We start from the raw sequence: 16,378 nt of genomic DNA on the forward strand, positions 1-16,378 counted from the left end.
GCACTTTATTATTTTCGACCGTTTGGAAGGAATCATACATTATCCCTTTCCAAGAGATAGAGAGTAGGTCCGATATGGAAAAATATAGAAGTATTTCCAAGTTATCGGCGATACCTACAGCTTTTAAGAGAATCACAACATCTTTACCGCAACATTTATGTAGCTCTATTATACCACCATCCCCAAAAACCTCCTTGAATTTACTTTCCTAGTAATTGATGGTTCTAAGAAAAGAATGCAGCCTGGCATAATCTATTATGATTTCAGTAAGCCTTTGACTCTGTCATTCACTCCTTACCTTTTCAGCTTCCCAATTAATATCTTGAACTAGATTACAGTGTTTGAGTATCAAAACCCAAAAAGTAATTATTATAAATCCTTTTTCTAAATGTATTCAGCTGACTTCCAGTTAACCTCAAGATAGTCGTCTTGGCCCGCTACTCTTTACTCTTTTCATCAATGACCTTCCCGCGATACTGTCTCACTCTCGAGTATTAATGTATGCTGATGATGTGAAATCATGCCACCTATAGGTATAATAAAAATCAGCCCTCTCCATATCAGTTACAGAGATCAAACTGCATCTTTAATACCCTTATTACCGAAAGTTCAGCGGCCTTAACACAAACAAGTCGGTATACTCACAAGGCCCAGATGGTGTTCCCGCCGATGTGCTCAGATACTGGTTGCAGCACAATGTGAACCTATCCTACAACTTTCTTAATTGTCTGTAAGCACTTCATCATTTTCGACCGTTTGGAAAGAATCATACATTATCCCTTTCCAAGAGATAGAGAGTAGGTCCGATGTGGAAAAATATAAAAGTATTTCCAAGTTATCGGCGATACCTACAGCTTTTGAGAAAATCACAACATCTTAACCGCAACATTTATGTAGCTCTATTATTCCACCATCCCCAAAAACCTCCTTGAATTTACTTTCCTAGTAATTGATGGTTCTAAGAAAAGAATGCAGCCTGGCATAATCTATTATGATTTCAGTAAGCCTTTGACTCTGTGATTCACTCCTTACCTTTTCAGCTTCCCAATTAATATCTTGAACTAGATTACAGAGTATTTGAGTATCAAAACCCAAAAAGTTATTATAATAAATCCCTTTTCCAAATGTATTCAGCTGACTTCCAGTTAACCTCAAGATAGTCGTCTTGGCCCGCTACTCTTTACTCTTTTCATCAATGACCTTCCCGCGATACTGTCTCACTCTCGAGTATTAATGTATGCTGATGATGTGAAATTATGCCTTGCAAATAAAAAATCTCATCATATTATCTTTTTTAAGCCGACATAGATGCGGTTCAGTCATGGTGTCTAGCCAACCTGTTAAATTTAAGATTCTTTAACTGTACGGTAATGAGTTTCTATTGAAACCCTCATCAAATGGTTTCTTACACCTTTTACAGCTTACCGCTCGAGCGTGTCAACAGTAGCAGTAATAATGTTAATGATCGAGGTGTCATTACTGACTATAAACCTAAATTTTACTCTCATGTTTAGACCGTGTTCAATAAGGTCCGAATAGTTATGGGTTTCATCAAGCGTCATTGGAATTTGACGATCCGTACACGACGAAGACCCTCTATTTATATCTTTGGTACGACATATACTAGAGTTAGCCTTATCTTGTTGGCACAATACTCTATTCATCAAAACAGAATTGAATCTGTACATAAACAATTCTTGCTGTTTGCCCTCCGTGCTTGAAATTGGGAACCACGTGGGCAGTGTCCGTTATACTTCAGTAGACTTCTGATTAGTAATCTTCTTTAATCGTATTCATAAGCTATTGACATGAACCGTTTAGAGTTCTGTGAAATGATTATAACAAGCATTACAAAATATTCTGCTCGGAGTCTTCTCTTCCTCGTATAAAGCAAGTAGATAGTCTCAGCAAATAAACGTAGATTGTATTCGTTTTTTGCTTCGCGACTCGGGTCGTACATTATACAACTGCGCCACTCGGTCGGTTGGGCAGGAGGTGGGATGCACCTCATTGCATCGAGATTCGCGCGAAACTCTAATGATATCGATTTTACAGTTTTACATATAGGATGGGGTTAATTTAGATAAATTTAAAGGTATTGTACAACTTTTTTGCATTTCACTAAAAAAAAAGCATTCACCTACTCGAAAGATTCATCCTTAGAAAAATTGTGATTAAGGCAATCAAACGCAATCAAAAACTAAACAATATAATTCTACGCTACAATTACAGAAAATTTCGTAAAACACAAAGAGCCAAAAAGAAGACGTCGAGCAGAAAAACGTAATTTACGCGAAAAAGAATTTGCGATCTTAACGACATTCTAATAATCAGTTGACATGTTAGTAAACTATGTTATTTAAATAATAAATGTTGTGCAGTAGGTTCTTATCTCATTGTATGTATCGATTTGATTGAAAAAATTTAACCACCTGATAAAGACGTTACTAGATGCAAAATCGCATAGGGGAAATACTCCTTATAATATCACTAGGTTTGAATGCTTAATAAGAATTTCGCAACAAACATAGCTAACAAATGCTTAAGGGTCTGTGATGCTCCAATGAACCAGTGCTGGCAGGCCAGTCACAGCCCGTGACAGTGCTAACATTTCTTAGTCACCGTACAACAACACCTTACAACAAAATGGTGATTTTAGAATTTAAGTGCATGTAAAAATTTAACGTAAAACAAATGATAATGACGACGATTATGCTGCATCACCAATCTTTCTCTAGAACTGCTGGGGCCAATCCATGATGTGCTGTCCTTCATTGCGTCGTGGGCAGTAAACAGCCCAAAACATCAAACACCACAACAAAAAACCCCTTTGCCGACGCTTTCCAAAGTCTTTGAGCGTCTCCTACTATGCAGGAGGTCTTGCGTCTGGTTCCAGTTTGGATTTAGAAAATCGCATGTGGCTCATCTCAAAATTCTTGAAAAGGCTCCAAGAGCTCGACTAGAAAACAAGCTGACAATTTCAACATAGGCGCTGCTCATAAAAACGAAGCTGACGCTAATCAGCTGCTGCAGCATTCGAACGCGGTCGCCAAGGTCCTGGTTACCAATTCACGGAGAGCGGCCTCCAAAGATTTTGCCCTTGCGACAAACCTACCAGGTGAAATATCTAAGCACCCTCCAGTATAAGGACATGTATCCCACCATTGAAAATACCCCTCAATGTAAATACCATTTTTGATAACAAACATTGAAACTACTTATATCATAGTCGTTCGCTTGGTAGAGAGCTGAAGGTCGAGTCAAGCATTTAATAATACAACATGAAGTCTTTTTATAAAAATAACTTAAAAACAATTAAGAGGTTTTAGTCGGGAGCTTCCGTCTAGGGGATATCCTTAAGCCTCTTATTTCAACACGAAATGCAGCTCGCCGAACACGGTTTTTTGCTTAAGTGGTAATAAATATAAATTAAAAAAAAAAATCCCTTGGCAGGGTTCGATCTTGCGATAGACCGCACTACTTAACGCCGCCTCTACCCAACAGCAATTGTCTGTACATACACGAAATTTTTAGGAGTACATATTATTGTACTATAAAATATTCGCATATTATCGAAATGACAAATGCATTAAAATTGTAGGTTAAATTGGAGGGTAATACAAGTTGGGTTATTAACTTGATTTATAGCTTTTCAGTGGTATCGGGAAGGTAGCGATAGGAATAAAATAAAAGATACGTGATATATAAAAACTCACTCCGTTTCCAAGCAATCGATATAAATCGATATAGAAATCATGTTTTTGAACATATTGGGTAAATAAAAGGAGCTAGAGTCACCAAAGTTGATATGATGCTTCTAGAATAATATATATATATATATATATATATATATATATATATATATATATATATATATATATATATATTTGGTAACGGAGTGAGTTTTCGATTATCGGAAACAAACTCAATCTGCGCATGGACTAGGAGGACCTACAGCTAATTTCAAGTCTCTAGCTCTTATAGGTTCTTGAATACGGATGGACGGACATGGCTAAAGCGATTCGGCTGCTCATGCTAATCAAAAATATATATACTTTATGGAGTCAAAGATGCTTCCTTCTGCATGTAACATACGTTTGCACAAATACATTATACCCTTTTTACCCATTTTCAATGGGTTCCGGGTATAACAAGTAAGAGTGCGGTGGTCGTAAGTGCCTGGCTAGGAACACCGGAACAAACCGTCAATAATATAAAGTACGCCTGATCTTCGCATACCATAGTATAATTTCTAGTGACTTCCAATGGCTTCGAGAAAATAATAGAAAGAAAAAGCTAAAACGATATTTCACTTAAATACTCATTATGTTGATTTGATTTAAAAATACATTTGTATTTATAGTCATTAACACGATAATTAACAAGTAAAAGGTTCTAGTCAGGAGCTCCCGACTAGGGGATACCATGAACCCCTTTAATTCCAACAGCAAATAAATTAATAAAAAAAAGTTCCCTTGTCAGAGCTCGAGCTCGCGACAGACCGCACCACTTGCTATGCCTCTACTCAGCAGCCACACCAACAGTTAAGTAGTTGTGATAAAAAAGGAACTAAAATAACATTAAAAAAAAAATATGCAATTACCATGCTATTAGAATGCGAAGCAGATGCGCATGAATATGTGTGTGTACATGTATACAAAAATTCTTAAAGCTGCTGCCCCATTCAATTGCGCAGTTGCATATAACTTTGGTTTTTCTTAACCGATCTTTATGAAACTTTCTACAGTATATCTTATTGTACCATAGAATATTTGTCTATTCTGAAAAAGTCAATTGCATTTAAATTGTGGCTTAAATTGGTTGGCAATAAAAGTTGGGTTATTAACTTGATTTATAGCTCTGGGGTGGTAGCGGGGAGGTGGCGATAGGTATGAAATGAAAGATGCTTGAAATATCTATAATATTCTAGAAGCAACATATCATGTTTGGTGACTCTAGCTCTTATTATTTACCCAATTTGCTAAAATAAACAGGATGTCGATATCGATTTTTATCGATTGCTTGGAAACGGAGTAAGTTTTCGATTATCGGAAACAAACTCGATCTGCGCGGGACCTAGGAGCATCTACATCATCATTTCAAGTCTCTAGCTCTTATAGGTTCTGAGATCCTTGCGTTCATACATACGGACGGACGGACGGACGGACAGACAGACGGACATGGCTAGATCGACTCGGCTATTGATGTTGATCAAGAATATATATACTATATGGGGTCGGAGATGCTTCCATCTGCCTGTTACATACATTTGGATTTTGCACAAATATAATATACCCTTGTACCCATTTTTAATGGGTTCAGGGTATAAAAATGAAGAAGAAGAAGAAGTGGATGTTTATTGATTGCGTGGTAACATGACAATTTCTGGATGACTTAAATCGTACTCATACATCTTATAGTTTTTGAGAGTGACGCACTCATACAGAAACGGATAGGCAGACATGACTAGTTGTCTCGACTATTGATGCTAAAATGTACGAGAACGGGGAGATTTGCTTCTTCTTTTTACCTATTTTCAATTGATCCGGGGTATAACAAGAAGATAAATATTTAAAATACATTTCATATAGCATAACATTCCATATATGTTACTAGCGGGTATAAGCCAGCCTTGCCCGCACCATCTGTAAAGTAAATGTTCTCAAAAAGCTTTGAAAATGATTTTGAGACTGATCGCACGGTAAACAAAAAACTTTTATACAACCAATTTACCACTGTTGCCGGTGGAATTTCTTTAATCGCTGAAACACGTATTCATTAAATTGAAAAATTAGTTTGAACAAAATCGGAAAAATATTGAAACTCCACCTTAAAAATCATTGAATTGCACCTTCCACTGAAAATGCTTTGATCCTGCGAAAATTGTGAAACACGTCACCCCCGATATCTTTGGCCCCCATTTCCACCAAAGAGGGATGGCCTTTACAAAAAGTGCTAAACACCTCTCAAATGAATTGGAACATAGATTTTTGAAAAGTTTCATACCAACGTTTTTCGCGATTTTTACATATTTGCGGATGGAATTTTCCGAAACCCCGTCTTAACGTGCACCTTCATCACATAAGGTAACTACAGTGAAAATTTCCTAGCTCTTACGGTTTGGAATGTGCATTGATCACCAATCAGTCAGTCAGGACAAACAGTTTTATATATAGAAATATATAATAATTAATAATTATAAATAATAAGATGACTAGCGGGTATAGCCCGACCTTGCCCGTGGCATGTATAAAATAAATGTTCTCAAAAAGCTTTAAAAATGATTTTAAAACTGATAAGACGGTAAATAAACAGCTTTCATACAAACGTTTTCCTCCAATTTACCACAGTTGCGGGTGGAGTTCCCCAAATCGTTAAAACACATTTTCATTAAGTTGCCTGTTACCTGATCCTGCCCAGTTATCCAAACTACCTCAGCCCCGTCAGCTCCTGGCCGCAAATGTAGACCTGCGCAATCTTGCGCAATGTGTTAAAAACAGTCATGGTGCCTTTTTAGCTCCTCCAATTCCTGTATTACCTGCAGCCCCATTAGCTCCTACTTTAACGGTTGTTGCTCCTCGTAGGCAAGTTTGGTGTCTCGACTTTCATCTGACACCACTTCTGAGTCGTTGGCAAATTTTCAAAAAGCAAAAAGCAAATCTTCTGCTATCGTGTCAATTACCAAATTTAATTTCTCCACCCCTCGTGAAATATCATCATTCAAAATAAATATTTCACATGATATGTTCCCAATCATTTGTGATCCCAAATTTTGGCCTCCACACATGATTGTTCACGAGTTTAAGGCAAAAAAGCGTAACCAGCCTATCACCCTTTCAGTCCCTTCAATACAGGGTACCATTTCTACCCCAAAAAACTAACTTCATCTTCTGACCAAATCTTTATTCATTATCAGAATGTCAGAGATCTCATTTCCAAGAATAAAAATATTTTCATGGCCAGCACTTCCTTTGATTAGGATATAATAGCATTTTCAGAAACATGGTTTAATTCAACCATATCTGATTATGAGGTTTTTTCAAATAATTATATTTTGCATAGACATGATCGGCCGACTCGAGGTGGTGGGGTGTTAATTTCCGTTAAAGCCAGTCAGAACTTTACAAAATCAAAACATATTACTTGTAATTATTAAAGAAATTATTAAAAAGTTTGTTTACACGTGCTGGAGAATGACCTATTTATGGTGTTGGGTGATTTTAATTTGAGAAACATGTCTTATTATTTATTTTTATTCACTATTTATTATTATTCACTGCAGAAAATAATCTAGTACCCTCAGCGCAGCACGATATTATAGACTACATGCATGATCTTTCCTTGTTTCAAATCAACTCAATTTCTAATCATTTGAATAGAACACTTGACCTTGTATTTGTTAACGACTACCTCATTTCTAATATGTCTAGGTCCCCTCCTTTATCTCTTTCTGAGAATGTATATCATCCTACTTTGGAGGTTGCAATGTTCAATTGTAATCATCTCATTTCGTGCTCATCAGCCAATAAGCCCTGCCGTTGCTTTCGTAAAGGAAATTATTCATTGCTGAAGCAGCTTATTTATGCAACCGATTGTGAATAGTGCTATTAATTTTTGTATAACACCCCAAACTCCCTCTTAGATATGTCTATTCCCAAGTTAATACCTTCGACTAGTTCTTCAAAGCCACCCTGGCTTTCTCCCAGATTGTCAAATCTAAAAAATTTAAAATCCAAATATTTCACAAAGTTTAAAAAGTCTGGTACGGGTACAGACTTGGCTAAATATTCCAGAGCCAAGTCGAACTTCTTTCTTCTGAATTCTAAATGCTATGAGAATTATCTAACTCGTTGCAAAAGGCAATTTACCCAAAATCCAAGACAGTTTCATAATTTTGTAAACTTGAAGCCTAAATCTTTAAGTTTGCCATCATTATTTTTCTCTCGGGATGGATAAAACTAACAATGACTCTGATGCTGCTAACCTCTTAGTTTATTTTTTCCAATCAACTTACTCTTCACTCTGTCCCTATAATAATTCTTACCCTTATATCTTTACTTCCTCTAGTTCTTAACCTCCTCCTATTTTTTCACGCTCCTCTTTCCTTTAAGCTTTAAATACTTTAAAATCTTCTTACTCTCCTGGACCTGACAATATTTCTAGTTGTCTACTCAATGTGTAGGGTTGTTCCCTTCCTTATCCATTGCTAAGGCATTTTAACCTATCCCTTGAATCTTCTGTCTTTCCATCTCTTTGGAAGAATCTAGTATCATTCCTCTCCACAAGAATAAATTAATTTTGTATATCAGAATATTACAGGGGCTTTGCAAAACTTTCCGCTAAATTTCACTTCGAAATTGCAGCATTTCTGCAAATCTCCCCAGTTCAACATGGAGTCGTAAAGAATCGGCCAACTACGACCAATCTGCTTGAGTTTACTTTCTTGGTAAATGATGCTTTCCTTTCGAAAAAGCAAACTGATGTCATTTATACTGACTTCAGTAAGGCGTTTGACTCTGTGCATCATTACATTTTACTTTTTAAACTTGACCTAAAAGGTTTCCCTCCGCTTTGGATTAATTGTTATTTAAAAGGAGCCAAAGACTAATGCTGACTAAGGCTGACTACACACAGCTACACGTTACTTCTGGTGATCTTAAAGGTAGTCATCTTGGACCTTTACTCTTTACTCCTTTTATAAATGGTCTACCCTCTGTTATATCACATGCCCGTGTACTCATGTATGCGGACGATGTAAAACTTATTCTATTATACACTAATACCCTACATCAATCTCGTCTACAAGACGATTTGGACGCAATGGAACTTTGGTGTATGTTGATGACAATTAAACGTATTACACCTTATCTTGTCAGTTATACAATCGACAATACCCCATTGCAACGTATACTAACAGTTAAGGATCAATCTTCACATAGATACCATCGTTAATGAGGCTAAATGTGTACTTGGATTCATTGAACGATGGTCTAAGGAGTTTAACGATCCTTTTATAACGAAACTTCTGTTCATCTCTCTTGTTCACCCTACCCTGGAATACTGCTCTTGCATCTGGTCTCCGCAGTATAATAATGCCAGGATCGTATTGAATTTGTTCAGAAGCAATTTCTGCTTTTTGCCTTACGAGGCTTAAATTGGGAGCCTAATCTTCGGTTGCCATCCTACTCCAGCAGGCTGCTTCTTCTTAATCTTCCGTCGTTAACCAAGGATACATAAGTTGATTTTTGGCGATATAGATTCTCCTTTTCTTCAATTCTCTCTTCCGGCTAGACCAACCTGAAATTATCGCCCCTTATTCCTATCTACGTGCACAACAGACTACGCTATGCACAATACTTTTCGCGTGCTATATATAAATTATAATAGTTTGCATAACGTTTTCTCTACCGAACTTTCTCTACCCCTAATAAAATCGTTGCTTTCAGGATACCTTCGGGTAGTCACTGACTATTTCTAGCTATGAGCAGGGCCATAGCTGCCGAACAGGCTATAAATTTTCCCCCACCGGGTCAGTGATTTCCCATTACTATTCTGTATGTCCTATCTACTTAACACTCTAAATAGCTAGCATGCATTTCTTTACTTTATTAAAAATCTGCCCACTTGCTTATTTTCTAAATAATGTATTTTCTTAATTAATATAGATTATTTTTAGTTTTCCTTAATGGCACTTTTTTCCTACTTTCTTCTTAGATGTAGGCTCTAATAGCGTCACTGAGAAAATTAGCTGTGAAAAGGGGCACAGCTGGCAAATAAAACACCTCCATCGGTCGGTGATGCCATTAGAAAATTGTGCTCTCTAACTAGGCTTTCATCACTTAATTTCCATTATGTATTGTATGTATAATCTATTGAATAATGAGGAAGACACTAGGTTTGTCAACCATTAATAAATAAATAAATAAACAAAGAATTAATGTAGAGTTTTAAAAATAATTTTGAGCCAAATCGGAAAAAATTAAAATATCACAGCAAAAATCTTCGAATTGCACTTTTTACCGACGACGATTTGATTCCGCCAAAAATGTAAGCCAGGTCTCAAATGATTTTTCTTATGAATCCTTGGAAATGAATTTAAGCGCGAAACGTCACCCACCAAACCTTTGACACTCATTTCCAACAAGAAGGGATGGATTTTCCACAAAGTGCGAAACATCCCTCAAATGAATTTGAGCAAAGATTTTTGAAAATGAGTTTGAAGCCCATCCGATGGTTAACAAAAAACTTTTATACCAACGTTTTTTGCTAATTAACCACTGTTGTGGGTGGAATTTTCCAAATTGCTGAAACACGTATTCAATAATTTCTTATGTAGAGCTTTGAAAATAAGTTTAAGGTAAATCGAACAAAACTTAAAACTTCGCCCAAAAAATCCTAGAATCGCATTTCTAGCGAGGATGCTTTGATTCTGCGAAAAATCTGAAACACGTCTCAAATGATTTGCATATAGATCCTTAAAAATGAATTTGAGGGCGAAACGTCATCCTCCAAATCTTTGATCACCATTTCCACCAAGGAGGAATACATTTTTAATGTAGTGGGGTGTTTCACACTGAATTTGAACAAATAATAATTGAGTCGATTTTTCAATACTTGCGGGTGGAATTTCCCGAAACCCTTAACGTGCACCTTCATCACATAAGGTAACTACACTGAAAATTTCCTAGTTCTTACGGTTTGATCACCAATCAGTCAGTCAGTCAGTCAGGACAAACAGTTTTATATATTGAGATGAATGAATGTCCAAATTAAGAAAATAAATGAATGCCCAAAATGATCGAACAGAGTAACTTGCAGCATGCCCATTCCTGTGAGCGTGCAGTTTCCAGCCACCAGTATCACAGTAAAGGCTCTAGCATTTGAGCATATTTAGTATGATTTTGTCCTCAAAGACTTGGCCTGCTCGGACGACAGCAATCTTTTCTCCAAACCAGTGTTCGCCAATGCCTTACACAGTTCTCTTGCAAAAAATGGTTCCTTCACAAGCACTGATCACAGCTGAGGCGCTCTCGTATAATTGCAAGACTTGGTATCATGCATGGCCTGCATGGGGACTCTTGCCAGGGAAAACCAGTTATTGCTTGAAATCTTCCTTGCCAGATCAAACGATGACCGCATCAAGCTCATATTGGCAACAATCTCTTATAAGCGCAGGCGCGTATTTCCTAATGCTTTTGCGAGGACGGTACTCTACTTGTTCGGATTGTGAACAACAATGTAAGGGTACAAGCCGCTATTTATAGCGGGTGTGGTTTGCCTGTGGCTTAGGGACCTCATTGAATTATGTGGTAGTAATTCATGTATATGAATGCAGTCGGAGCACCCTTAATTTCTAAGAATCACCACTAGGGTATATTAATCTACGCACTTTAGAGATATGGTCTTGTTAAAAGCTCATGTTTCTAAACAGAATTCTTCGCTATACCTAGGGAGGTCACCTACGAGATGACTACTGTACCAAATGTTCACCCAAGTAGCTACTGCAACCATCGTCGATATACACCCCAGATTTTAGCTAGGGATGAACCAGAGGATTCAAATAAAAAATATGAGGTCACTATTCCCTGTTTGTTGCGGCTTGCTTGCCTTTTGTACATGTTTCATTGCTTCAATATGGCTTCTTAAAACAAGTTAGGGGTTCACTTCGGGAGTTCCCGACTAAAAGATCCCATGAACCCTCTTCTACCAACACCAAAAGCAGCTAGCGGTAAGAGCTCGTTTTTTTCATACTAAGACTCAATTGTTGGTGTGGCTGTTGAGTAGAGGCGGCGGCAAGTAGTGCTGTGTGTTACAAGTTCGAGTCCTATCGATGGAACTATTTTTTTGTTGTTAATTTATTTTTATTACTGCTAAAGCTAACGAGCACGTAGTGCTAGCTGCTCTTGGTGTTGGTAGAAGAGGGTTCCGTGGATCCCCTAGTCCGGAACTCCCGACCAGAGCATCTTAATTGTTTTAATACTGAAAATAGTGTGGGACAAATATTACCTATTTTATAATCTTGGCTGCACTTAACTGTTTATTATCATTACCATTTACAAATAGTAGCTGGCAAGTGGTGTGCAAGGCTCATTATCAGTTCGGATGGTTCGTTAGTTAACGAACGTTCGTTAGTTAACGAACGTTCGTTATTATTCAATTAAAAAAATATATTAATTTTAAAGATCTTGTTAGTAAAATACCAGTCTATATTTAATCAAAATATTTTAGAAGCTTACAACTCTGCGAAGCAATCTTTACACCTTTACTAATCTATCCGAAAGATTAAAACAAACGATGTATGTATGTATGTATGTAAATAAATTAAGTATGGAACCCAATTTTCAAAGCAAATGCATGTGATTGGCTCCAGCCTATAGAAACTTTAATGTTTTGTTTCTGTTTTTATTAAATTTAAATTTATGTCTGAATACTTTCGTATTCCCAGCATATGTACGTATGCTGACGAATTTTACAAAAACATTGGATCGTGATCATAGGAAAAGAATTGGGTAACACAGGCATAAGTAACAACTACAATACATGAAATGTTATCGATTGTAAATTACTGCCATCACTGTAAATTCGTATTTAATATTACGAGCGCTATTTATTATCAAAACACATTTGTTATTTTATAGAAAACCCGAAGTAATAACTCGAATGTCGATTAATTTCAATACATTTCACACGTAAGTTACCTTGTTACAAAATTCTTGCATTAGTCCTCGTTTTTCTTAAAAATTTCTACATACATGCGTCGTTCGCACATTTTTTTTATGTGTATGTAACTAAACAATATTGACGTGCATAATGCAAATTTGCATATGTATTAAGCGTCACTCAACAAAAAGTATGAATATTTATCTACGTATAAATTTCTGCTGCTATTTGTATATATACGCATATGTTTTAATGTTTCATCAACAAGTATGTCGGTGCACCTCTTCCAAATATACATTTTTGTATGTAGGTACTTGCTTAGAATATTTTATAATCCAAATTATATTCACAAATATTTATGTTTTTCCAAATGTGCAATATATCTTAGTTTAGCTTATATACGTATACGTACAGGTGATGATAAATTTACTTATGAAAACAAATTTTGCTATTCGACGAGTTCAATCATACTTACATGTATGTACGTAGAATTTTTGTATGTAGATATATGTACGTATTAAAAATGGGTGTAAAAAACGTTATAATGAAGTTGTGTAAAAGATTAAACGGGTATTTTAGAGCCCTTAATTAAATAATATTATTCATTGTGAGGTTTTCCTACGTTTGACGGTGGGTTGAAACATCTTACTTTCTGCTGATGAAAAGGGAGATGTTTAATTCAGGGCTTGTGCAATTATTTAGTCATTAAAATCATTGCATTCAAGGTTTACGATAAAACATAAAAGTGGAAAGTTTGCTGGTTAGTTGATTATCAAAATTTAAATTTTAGTTAATCTATTATTTCAACTATTACAAAAGAGTAAGGGATCATCTTTTTCTTTCTCACACCTTCCTTAACCATCAGAGCTTGACTTAAATGTGTGTCCCATTACGCTTTTTTGTCTTCTTAATGGTCATTTGTCCACTACGTTCATCGTCTCACGCGTTATTATACCCTGTACTCATTGAAAATGGCTAAAAGAGTATAATGGAGAATGGAAAAGAGTATAATTTTGTGCAATATAACAAGTAAAAGGAAGCATTTCCGATATTTGCTTCGCCTACCTCAGTAAACAACATGCATTCATATGTCTACACGAATTTGGGATAGGTCATGATAAGCGCTAGAAAACTAACAAAATTAATTTCTTTGCAGTAAAACCAGAGCAGTGAATAACAACACATATATATTTTTATGTACTTATGCATGCATAATTCACGCATACCACCAAAGAGGCTTGCACGTCATTGGCTGAGACAAGAAATTCTCTCGAGCATACACTGTCCAAAAACAAAAGTGAAATCAATTGTCTTAACATAGTTATTGCACAAGAAGCGTCTTGTGCTAAAATGATTTATTTCTTAAATCTTCCAGTAAAATTAATCGTTAGTTTCTAGGGTAATATATCATTTAAATAAAGCATGCATTTCATGGATAAAGCACAAGCACTTGGCGTCGATCGTAAGTTCAACACTTTTTCGCTCAATGTACTTTGAAAACAAAGCGACGCAAAGCACCATCGACCAGCTTTGCTGAAGGCAGGCTCGTGTCAGAATCAGCAAGCCACGACTTCGGTATTCGTTCGTCTAAACGAAGAGCAGTCAGCTGCCATGTCGTGCAAAATCGTAAAAGCCAGTTTAGGAAGCCAGGCTAGAAATTAGTATGGGCGTTACTCATTTTAGTGTTTATATTGTCTTTGGTACGATTTGTTTCCGATAATTGAAAACATGCCGCGTTTCACAGCAATCGATAAAAATATATAGCAAAATCCTGTTTTTTTTTTTTAACAAAAAGTTATAAGGGATATAGTCCTTAAATTTGACGTAGCTTCTTGAACAGAATATATATTTGTAAAATATCGTTCATTTCATATCTACCGTTTTATTTATTTTGCTCTTTGTTAATTATACAATGATAAACAGTTAAGTGAGAAATTAAATCCCTGGTTGGCATAGAGCCAACCACTGGAAGCCAAATATTGCACTTAGTTGAATCCACTCGTAGTCGTGATCGAGATATATATTTGGGAAACTTCTGTAATCACAAATTTCTAAACTTAATTTAAACTTTTTCAAATGGGCTGAGCAAAAAAATTTAAGGAGTTTTTATTTTGTTTCGACTAGGGGATACCCTGAACCCTCTTCTACCAGCGCTGTGGGCATTATTTAACGAAAAAATGTACCCATTACCGGCGGCGAACTCGCAAATACCTTAAACCGACAGAACTACGTGACATCGTCTTGATTCATATCTCACCGCTATACCAAGAATCAAGTTGGAAAGAAAAAACTTAAGTAAAATACAAGACATTTGATAAATTACACGAGAAATAAATTGTAAAAATTGCCCTCTTGCAGATATGTAAGAGTAGTTTAACTAGTAATTGCTAAGTTAATGAAAATTTCTTAGAAAAGATAATATGTTGCCATACAAGAACCTACTTTTTTATCTCTCATATGGTATCTATATAATATGCACAAGAACATACGTTTCGAACGATCATTCCTATGGCGGCTATAAATAGTGGTCCTTCCGGCCGGTTCCGATATATGTAGTGCCTGCAACAGAAAGGCGGATCTATGCAAACTTTTAAAACTGAGACGCTAGTTCGCAGATAGACCAGTTCGCTATATTAACTCGGCTATTTAGATCTAGAAAATATACACTTTGTATACACTAAACCATTATAATTATATTTTTAACCATATTTAATGGATTCAGTTTAAAGAGTTCCAGACTAGGAGACACCCTAAACCCTCTTTTACCAACACCAAATGCAGCCCTCGCTTCGCGCTCATTTGCTTTAGAAGTTATATTACAAAAAAATTAAATAAGAAAATAATAGTACTCGGGCCCATAACAACTTGCCACCGCCTCTACTCGACAGCCATACCGACAAATCCTTTTTGACCAAAAAAAAAGGGAATTTAAACTGCAGCACATAATACAATAAAAACGCAATTGCTATGCTGTTTCAACAGCATTGCAACAGTAGATCTTATTGTGCTATAAAATATATATATATTCTCAAACAGACAATTGCATTAAAATTTTAGTCCAAATTGGTGTGTAGTTCCAATAGGTTTATTTATATGATTTACGTGGCGGTAGCTATAAAATGAAATTCTTGATATATTCATACTAATATTTATGAAATTAATGTGAAATTTCGTGACTAGCTCTAAGCAGATAAGAGCCTTGCTCAAAAACAAGATTTCGATATCAATTGCGTGGAAACGAGGCAAGTAATCGATTAACAATAGACTCGTACTGCGCGGTAACTAGAAGGACCTATGTTGAAAATTTCAAGTCTCTAGCTCTTAAAGCTTCTGACATCCTTGTGTTTATACATACGGGCTGACAGATAGACGGACATGGATAGATCGACTCGGCTTTTAATGCTGATCAAGAATATGTATACATTATCGGGTCGGAAATGCTTTCTTCTGCCTATTACATACAGCTGTGAAAAAAATAATAGCACCTCCACCACGAGCAATTTTTAAATAGTTGCCCAACATACATTTTTATACCCTGAACCCATTAAAAATGGGTACAAGGGTATATTGTATTTGTGCAAAATCCAAATGTATGTAACAGGCAGAAGGAAGCATCTCCGACCCCATAAAGTATACATGTCCGTCTGTCTTTCCGTCCGTCCGTCCGTCCGTATGTATGAACGCAAGGATCTCAGAACCTATAAGAGCTAGAGACTTG

At 36.2% G+C, this 16,378-nt stretch overlaps 1 protein-coding gene across 2 annotated transcripts in view; it reads left to right on the top strand.

Annotated features, from left to right (window-relative positions):
- The first annotated feature begins 12,583 nt into the window (after window positions 1-12,583).
- LOC115768711 (LIM domain transcription factor LMO4) overlaps window positions 12,584-16,378 on the top strand; it is a 56,586-nt gene continuing 52,791 nt past the window's right edge. Inside the window, exon 1 of one of the 2 annotated variants that reach the window (XM_030713406.1) lies at window positions 12,584-12,689. The gene's annotated coding sequence lies outside the window, so the exon portion shown is untranslated. The remainder of the gene's footprint in view (window positions 12,690-16,378) is intronic. The other variant, XM_030713405.1, reaches the window with a different exon arrangement.

Source organism: Drosophila novamexicana, unplaced genomic scaffold (assembly GCF_003285875.2).
Source record: "Drosophila novamexicana strain 15010-1031.04,08,12 unplaced genomic scaffold, DnovRS2.1 tig00001961-arrow-arrow-pilon, whole genome shotgun sequence".
Classification (NCBI taxonomy): domain Eukaryota; kingdom Metazoa; phylum Arthropoda; class Insecta; order Diptera; family Drosophilidae; genus Drosophila; species Drosophila novamexicana.